The sequence below is a fragment of the Perognathus longimembris genome, chromosome 28 (genome assembly GCF_023159225.1).
Source record: "Perognathus longimembris pacificus isolate PPM17 chromosome 28, ASM2315922v1, whole genome shotgun sequence".
NCBI lineage: Eukaryota > Metazoa > Chordata > Mammalia > Rodentia > Heteromyidae > Perognathus > Perognathus longimembris.
The window spans coordinates 23,726,641-23,736,557 of NC_063188.1; the positions used below are offsets into that span (position 1 = coordinate 23,726,641).

Here is a 9,917-nt window from a genome sequence, read left to right on the forward strand (position 1 = left end):
TTGTAGGTGTGGGTCACCCTCATTCTCATTTTATATGATTTCTACATCTTTTGCATAATCTTCCCAGCATGCAAGCCTTGGGAGATTTCAATAATCAAAGTTATCCTGAGGCCATGTCTCCGGACCAATAAGGCCCTGGATAGGGATGGGGCAGAAAAATTGACTAGATTATAGTATTTTCCACATGCCTGGCCTCAAATGTGATCTCAGTGGGATTCAATCAGAAGGTATCACAGCCTGGAAAGCTTCCTGTGTGGAGGCCCTGAGGACTAGGGCTGCTCATCTGTGCATTGACAGCTCTCCCTGCCCCCTCCCCGGGTCCTTAGTGTACCCTGTGTTCCCACTTGCAGCTCAGCTACAGGTCATGCAGCACCTTCCATGTGAGCAGCATCTCGTAGGGCCCAAGGCGGTGCACAGGCAGCAATTCTTGGTACGGGCAGCAGTCGAAGGAGGGCCGCTGGGCACCCAGCAGCTGCACCCTAAAGGGCCAGATGCCCTCGTGGCCGGGTTCCAGGCGGGCACTGCAGACACATGCCCAAGAAGGTGCCATCGATTGGGAAGAGCGGGGTGTGGTGGAAGGGCGGCGCGCAGGGCCCGGGCCATGCGGTGGGACAGGAAGAAGCTGTCTCTGCAGTACACGGATTAGGCCTCGCCCTGAAAAAGCTGCAGGGGCACTAAGTACTTGCTGTTGAGGTCGCAGATAGGCACACAGCGAGCCATGAGCTGCCCGGTGAAGAGGTGGCCCCTCGGGGCCCAGCCCTCCAGGAAGCACAGCATGTTGGCCATGGGCACTAAGACGTCCTCGTCGCAGCTGAGCAGGAAGCTGGTGCCAGAGCAGCGCATGCAGCCTGTCAATCAGCTGCAGGTGCTTAAGTGACACGTTGCAGAAGGTGTCGCCGAAGTCCCACTGCAACACATCACCGTGCTCATGAGCCTCCAAGCTCACCAGCTCTGCCAACCACGGCACCTGCACTTCCACCTTGAACATCTGAGTGCCCAGCAGGAAGAGGCGGCGCACTGGCCGTTGTGCTCCGGCCCCCACGTGCACTGGATGAGCTTGTGCAGCTCAGAGTGCACAGCTGCCCACCTCAGGGCCACCACCTGCGCACTTGGTGGGCATTTCCCAGAGCAGCAGGAAGCAGCAGCAGTAGCAGTACTGCAGGAAGTCCGGGATCCACATGGGAAGCTGCATGAAGTCTACCGTGCTGTTCCACTGTTGAAGTGTTGGCTAGGCAGAGCGGTCCCTGGTGTGGTACCCCCAGCTGCCCTGTAGCTATGGGAGCATCGGGACCCTCGGTGTGCTCCTCCCACACCCACCTCCCCTCCCCTTCCTCCAGCCACCTCAAGGTCTCTAGGACCACAGGTATAGGGCCAGGAAACCTCATGCCCTCCAGAAGGAAGGCTAGAGTCTTGGGATTCACACATATGCCGCAGGGAATAGCCATCTGGGGCAAGGAAGGAAAGAGGTAGGTAAACTGAGGCCAAGATGAGCTGAAGTCTTTGGCATCAAATGGCATGCCACTCTAACACCATTACATTTCTCTCAGAACCCAGAACCTTTCTACTCATAAGAGGTCAAAAGAACACCAAATTCAAGAAATCACCGAGTGTCCCAGTTGTCTAAGTTGTGTGGCTGTAGTTCTTGCTATTTAGGAGTATGATCAAGAAAACAGTGGTGGGAGGCCAGTGAGGTGTGAGGGTTGAGGATAAAAGTGGGTGGGCTAACAAAGACCCCCCCCCCATCTCAACAAAGCAATCCAGTTGTGTTCTGGCAAACATTGTAATCCCAACAATTGGGAAGGCACAGATAGGAAGGCAAAAACTCAAGAATGTGGCTGAAAAAAAGTAATAAAGGTTTGAGGTATGGCTCAAGTGGTAGATGGAGCAGGTCCTGAGTTTAAAAACAACACAAAACAACTACTACAAATAAGTAATGAAGGACAGCAGGAATGGTTAGTAGGTTATAATTGGGGGTGGGGGCGGAGGGTGACAAATGAATATAATATAGCCACTGTTAGGATACTAATGTTAGGGCTGGGGATATGGCCTAGTGGCAAGAGTGCCTGCCTCATATACATGAGGCCCTGGGTTCAATTCCCCAGCACCACATATACAGAAAATGGCCAGAAGTGGCGCTGTGGCTCAAGTGGCAGAGTGCTAGCCTTGAGCCGGAAGAAGCCAGGGACAGTGCTCAGGCCCTGAGTCCAAGGCCCAGGACTGGCAAAAAAAAAAAAAAAAAAAGGATACTAATGTTAGCACTTTTTACTCTCCAGCTCCACCAGTTTCTTTTTTTCATCATCTTTTTTTATTTGTGCAGGCACTGAGGCTGGTCCTCAGGGTCTAACACTATTCCTTAGTTATTGGGTTTCCCTATGTGCAAGGATGGCATTCTACCACTTGACCTACAGCTCCACAATGGCCTCATATCTAAAATATACTTAGAATTCAAAAAATTAAGTTCCCTCAAAACAAGTCCTCAAAGAAACAACTGCCCCATTAACAAATGTTCTAAAGACTTAAAGAGAGACTTTTCTGAAGAGGAAATGAGAATGGCCAAGAGGCACATGAAGAAGTGCTCAACATCTCTGGCCATAAAAGAAATGCAAATCAAAACAACATTGGGATTCCACCTCACCTCAGTAAGAATGACCATTATCTAGAAAACTTGGGAATCAGCGACCCGCGAACCCCATCAGGGGCACACTAGGTTCAGCACAACACAGCGGCACAGCACAGTCCTGCAGAGAAAGACACAGAACCTACCCACCCCCAAGTGCAGTGAGGGTGACCACCTCGGCAACAATCGAGATGGTCACGCTCACCCATTGGGCAGTAAGGTTCAACAGCCAAACTCAAACTAAGAACCAGGACACAAACAAGTCTCCACTGACAGACCAGCGGGAACCAGCACAAAGCCAAGCCAAGGTCGCCACCCACAGATCTCCAGAAGCTCATATAACAAAGAAATATTACAAATTTCATGAAAGGTCAAGCCACCTCGCCTGCTCCAAAAAGTAGTACAACTGAAGAGGAGATGGAGAATAAAAAATCAAGTGAGAATAAGATAGAAGAAATGATCGAAAGCCTCAGCACCGAATTCAGAAAACAGATACAGGAGCTTAGAACGGAAGTCTTGAAAAATCTACAGGAAGTCAAGAAAGAAATGGAAGGAAAAATGGATACAGTGCACTTCTCCGTTAAAGAAGACCTTAACATCCTGAGAAACAAAATACGTGCAAAAATAGATTCAAAATACAACTCTTTAAAAGAAGAAATTTCCATGATGAGAGCTGATCTGGCAACCAAAAACAGCTCGCTGTCATCCATAAACACCACACTCGAAGCCACATCACAAAGAATTGATCATATTGAATCTCAAATCTATCTTTTCGACAAGGATGCAGCTGATAAGGACCAGAAAATTACCACACTCCAAGAAACGGTTAAACTCCAGGGCAGACTAATAAAGGAGCAAGTCGACAAAGACAAGAGATATAACCTGTGTATAATTGGAATGGATAAAGGAGCGGAGTACCAGAGCAGAGGGCTACAACATATTTTCAATAGAGTCATTGCAGAAAACTTCCCCAATCTCACAAGGGACCTCACCCAATTAATGGAAGCCTATAGGATGCCTGGCAGATGAGACCCTAGAAAATCCTTGCCCAGGCACATAGTAATCAAGACTTCAGATCTCAAGAATAAAGAGCAAATTTTGAATGCAGCCAAAATGAAGAAAGAGCTATATTAGAATGGAAAAAGAATAAAAATCACAGCAGACCTCTCCACACAAACCTAAAACGCACGAAGAGCTTGATAGAACACAATCCAAGTCCTCCAGGCCAACAATTGCCAATCCAGAATTAGATATCCAGCAAAACTAGAATTCACCTTCGAGGGAAAAACCAGATCTTTCCACAGCAAAGAGGATCTAAAGCAGTATGTGAATAAAAAAACAGCCTTACAGCAAATTCTAAGAGGGGAACCCCACCCAACAGACAACGTACAGGACCCCCAGACAGAAACAGAAAGAAACTACAATACCCAGAGCCCAACAGAAAGAGCAGCTCAATAAAGACAAGAAAAAAGGGAGAGGAAAAACAGCCTAACAGGAAAATGGAAGGAAAAAAAACACTCTTATCCATGATCTCATTGAATATAAACGGTATAAACTCTCTGATAAAGAGGAGCAAACTGACAGAGTGAATCCGTAAACAAAAAGTCGCTATCTGTTCTCTTCAAGAGACCCATCTTTCAGCAAGGGACAAAAACAGGCTCCAAATGAAAGGATGGAGCAAGATCTTCCAAGCAAACACACCTACCAAAACAGCAGGAGTAGCCATCCTGATTTCAGACAAGCTGGACTTTTCATTAAAATCAACTCAAAAAGACAAAGAAGGACACTACATTTTAATACAAAGAAAAATCCAGAATCAAGACATCATGGGGATAAATATATACTCACCGAACAAAAGAGGCCATGAATATGTCAAACAAATTCTCACAGAACTACAGAACAAGATAGACCCAAACACAATCATAGTGGGAGACTTTAATAATCCACTCTCTCCAAGAGACATATCCAACACACAGAGGATTAGCAAGGGAGCCGAAGACCTAAGTAACACCATATCTCAAATGGATCTGACAGATCTGTACAGAGTTTTCCACCCTACTGAGACACATTCTTCTCAATAGACATTCATCTCAGCAGCCCATAGAACATACTCCAAAATAGATCATGTCATAGTCCACACGAAGAATCTCAACAAATACAAGAGTATTGACATCATCCCATGTATTATATCTGATCACAGTGGAATCAAGGTAACCCTCAATAACAAAGGATACCACAGAGGCTATACAAATACTTGGAGGCTAAACCCCTCACTGTTATCTAACACTTGGGTCACAGACCAAATTAAGGATGAAATTAACTATTTCATAAGCCACAATGACAATGAAAATACATCACAAAGAAACCTATGGGATACAGCTAAGGCAGTGCTGAAGGGCAAGATCATTGCCCTCAGCACTCACATTCAAAGAATGGAAGCAGAGTAGGTGAATAACCTTACGATGAAACTAAAACATTTGGAGAAACAAGAAATAATTGAACCTAAAATGACTAGGAGAGAGATCACAAAGATTAAAGAAGAGATAAATCTGACTGAAACTAGAAAGACCATTCAACAAATAAATAACACTAAAAGCTGGTTCTTTGAGAAAATAAATAAAATTGACAGACCCCTTGCAAGACTTACAAAAAAAAAGAAGAGACTCATATTCCTAAGATCAGGGACTCCACCGGAAAAATTACAACAAATACACATGATATTCAAACAATCAGGAACTATTTCCAGAACCTCTACTCACTAAAGAACAATAATTTTACAGAAATGGATCAATTCTTAGAGAAGTATAAACTGCCCAAACTGAACCAAGAAGAAATAAATCAACTAAATAAACCAATACCTTACAGCGAGATACAGGGGGTAATCAAGAGCCTCCCAACAAAGAAAAGCCCAGGCCCACATGGATTCACAAATGAATTCTATAAAACCTTTTGTGAGGAGCTAATACCAATACTCCTCAAACTCTTCCATGAAATAGAAACAGAGGGAGAAATCCTAAACTCATTCTATAAAGCTAATATTATACTCATCCCCAAACCAGGTAAAGACCCAACCAAAAAAGAGAACTACAGACCAATATCACTAATGAACACAGATGCAAAGATCCTTAACAAAATATTAGCTAACAAGATCCAGAAACTGATCAAGAAAATTATACATCATGACCAAGTAGGCTTCATCCCACAGACACAAAGATGGTTCAACATCCATAAATCTATTCATGTAATTTACCACATAAACAGAACTAAAATCAAGAATCACATTGAGATAGTCGATGCCCAAAAGGCCTTTGACAAAATACAACATCCATACATGTTAAAAACCCTGGAGAGAAAAGGAATAGGTGGAACACTCTTTAAAACAATAAAAGCCATATACAACAGACCAACTACTAATATCATATTAAATGGGGAGAAACTAAAACCATTCCCCCTAAACTCAGGAACAAGACAAGGATGCCCACTCTTCCCACTTCTTTTCAACATAGTAATGGAATCCCTAGCCATAGCAAAAAGGCAAGAGGAGGACACCAAAGGGATCCACATTGGCAAAGAAGAAATCAAACTATCCCTATTCAGAGATGACATGACCCTATATCTGAAGGACCCCAAAAAAACAGCCCCCAAACTCCTACACCTAATAAACCATTTTCGCAAAGTAGCAGGATACAAAATCAACCCACAAAATTCAGCCGCTTTTCTGTACACCAGCAATGTAAAAACAGAAAAGGAAATTATGGAAATAATACCATTTACAATAGCTAAAAAAAGAACAAATTACCTAGGTATCAACCTAACTAAAAACGTGAATGACCTATTTAATGAGAACTAAAAATCTAAAAAGGGAAATCAAAGAGGACACAGGAAATGGAAAGACCTCCCATGCTCATGGGTAGGCAGAATCAATATAGCGAAAATAGCCACATTGCCCAAATTATTATACAAATTCAATGCAATCCCCATCAATATCCCAACTACATTCTTCACTGAAATAGAGAAAGCAACCCATAAATTCATATGGAAACAGCAAAAGACCTAGAATAGCCAAAGCAATCAGAAAGAATGACATTGCCCCATTCAAAAGGAAATGGAAGGGATGGGGATATAGCCTAGTGGCAAGAGTGCCTGCCTCGGATACACGAGGCCCTAGGTTCGATTCCCCAGCACCACATATACAGAAAACGGCCAGAAGCGGCGCTGTGGCTCAAGTGGCAGAGTGCTAGCCTTGAGCGGGAAGAAGCCAGGGACAGTGTTCATACCCTGAGTCCAAGGCCCAGGACTGGCCAAAAAAAAAAAAAAAAAAAGGAAATGGAAGGACTTGGAAAAAATTATACTAAGTGAAGTGAGCCAGACCCAAAGAAACATGGACTCTATGGTCTCCCTTATTGGGAATAATTAGCACAGGTTTAGGCAAGTCACAGCAGAGGATCACAAGAGCCCAATAGATATACCTTTATGATCACATAAGATGATGCTAAGTAAAATGAACTCCATGTTATGGAAACGATTGTTATATCACAGTTGTAACTACTTTCAATGTCCCATGTGTATCTGTAGCTTCTACTACTGATGATGTTCTTGTATCACCTTCCTGTGTTTGTACCTACACTATCTCTGTAATCTTATCTGAGTATATTGGAAACTGTCTATACTGGTATTAGAATTAGGAAATTGAAAGGGAATACCAAAATCGAGAGACACGGGATAAAAAAAGACAAACAACTACAAAAGCAATACTTCCAAACTGTTTGGTGTAAGTGAACTGAACAACTCATGGGGGGAAAGGGCAAGGGGGAGGAGAGAGGAGGCTATGAGGGATGAGGTAACAAACAGTACAAGAAATGTATTCAATGCCTAACGTATGAAACTGTAACCTCTCTGTACATCAGTTTGATAAAAATTTGAAAAAAAAGCAGTGCAAGAAATGTATCCAATGCCTAACATATGAAACTGTAACCTCTCTGTACATCAGTTTGATAATAAAAATTTGGGAAAAAAAAAAAAAAAGCAGTGCAGGAGGTATCACAATAACAGATTCCAACCTCTATTATAGAGCCATCATAACAAAAACAGCCTGGTATTGGTACAAAAACAGACCTAAGACCAATGGAATAGAATAGAAGACCCAGAAATAAATCCACATTCTTACAGTCAGCTGATATTTGACAAAGGAGCTAAAGACATACAATGAAATAAACATAGCCTCCTCAACTACTGGTTCTGGGAATACTGGGCAGCCATATGTAGAAAACTCTAAGCAGACCCTAGTGTATAACCATGCACCAGGATCAACTCAAAATGGACCTCAACATCAGACCTGAGTCTTTGACACTACTTAAGGACAGAGTAGGAAAGACGCTAGAACTTATAGGCACAGGAAGGAACTTCCTGAATAGAGTCTCAGGGGCACAACAGATAGGGGAGAATCTCGACAAATGGGACTACTACAAAATAAAAAGTTTCTGCACAGCTAAAGACATAGCCATCAAACTAGAAAGATAGCCAACCATATGGGAAAGGATCTTTACCAGCACAGCAACAGACAAAGGCCTCATATCCATCATCTACAGAGAACTCAAAAAACTAACCTCCTCCAAGCCCAGTAAACCATTTATTAAATGGTCAAAGGAGGTAAAGAGAGACTTCACAGGAGAAGAGATAAAAATGGCAAAGAAACATATGAGGAAATGTTCAAAATCCCTGGCAGTAAAGGAAATGCAAATCAAAACAACCCTGAGATACCACCTCACTCCAGTTAGAATAGCCTATACTCTGAACTCAGGCAACAACAAATGCTCGAGTGGATGCGGGGAAAGAGGAACCCTTCTCCACTTTTGGTGGGAGTGCAACTTAGTACAACCACTTTGGAGAACAGTATGGAGGTTCCTCACAAAGCTCAACATTGACCTACCCTATGACCCAACCATACCACTCCTAGGCATCTATCCTGAACAACAAGTCTCAGGATATCAAAAAGACATCTGCACATCCATGTTTACAATTCACAATAGCCAAAATACGGAAACAACCCAGATACCCCTCTACAGATGAATGGATCCAAAAAATGTGGTAATGTGGTACCTATGCACAATGGAATACTACATAGTGGTTAGAAATGAAAAAATATTGGTATTCGCAGGGAAATGGTCAGAACTTGAACAAATAATGTTGAGCGAGACAAGCATGGAACACAGAAAACAAAGGGGCATGATGTCCTTGATATATGACTGTTAAGGTGGGGGCGGGGGAGACACTAGAGACCAGGTCTGCAAAATAAAAAACTTCTTGTCAAATGGTATTTCCTACAGGTTTGGGTCAGCGACCTTACATTATGTAGATAAAACCAAACAACTACTAAACATGAAAAGGTCTAAAATAGACCTCTCAGTGGATCACAATAGCTCAAAAGCTATATATGTATGATCGTATAAGACAAGGATAAGCAAACTCTATTGTTGACGTTATATTTAAAGTTCTAGCTGAATTTCCTTTGGCATATGCCATGTGGCTATTGTATATGTTTTTGGTACATTGGGTATTGTATACATGCCTACCCAATCTAGGGAAAGGGTAAAAAATGAGGGTGTAAGATATCACAAGAAATGTAAAAAAAAAAAAAAAGAAAAAAGAAAACTTGTGGATGTGGCCAAAAGGGAACTCTATTACACTGTTGGTGGGAGTGTAAACTTGTTCAACCACTCTGGGAAGCAGTATGGAGGTTCCTCAACAGGCTAAACATAGACCTTCCCTATGACCCAGCAACTCCACTTTTGGAAATTTACCCAAAGGATAAAAAACAAGACCAGAATAAAGCTGCCAGCACAACCATTTTCATTGTAGCATTATTTATCATCACTAAAATATGGAACCAACCCAGATGCCTCTCAGTATATGAGTGGATCAAGACATTCTATGTGTCTATCAGAAAGAATGACATTGTCCCATTTGTAAGGAAATAGAAAGACTTTGAAAAAATCATATTAGGCGAAGTGGGCCAGACCCAAAAAACATAGACTCTATGGTTTCCCTCGTTGCTAATAATTAGTGTATGTTTAGGATAGTCTTAGCAGATGATCATAATAGCTCAATAGCTATATACATATAATCACATAAGATGACATTAAGCAAAATGATCTCCAAATATGGAAACAAGTGGTTTAACATTGTTATTATTTTTAATGCACGATGTGAAATTATTTCTTTCAACTTCCCTATGGTTTAGCTCCTGTTGTCACTGTTTTGATCTTATTACCCTGGGTATTGTGTATATATGTTTGTCTGA

The 9,917-nt window shown here is 42.4% G+C and overlaps 1 pseudogene; it reads right to left on the reverse strand.

Moving 5' to 3' along the window:
• Window positions 1-311: 311 nt before the first annotated feature.
• On the reverse strand, window positions 312-1,517 carry LOC125342977 (annotated as a pseudogene).
• Between the last annotated feature and the right edge of the window lie 8,400 nt (window positions 1,518-9,917).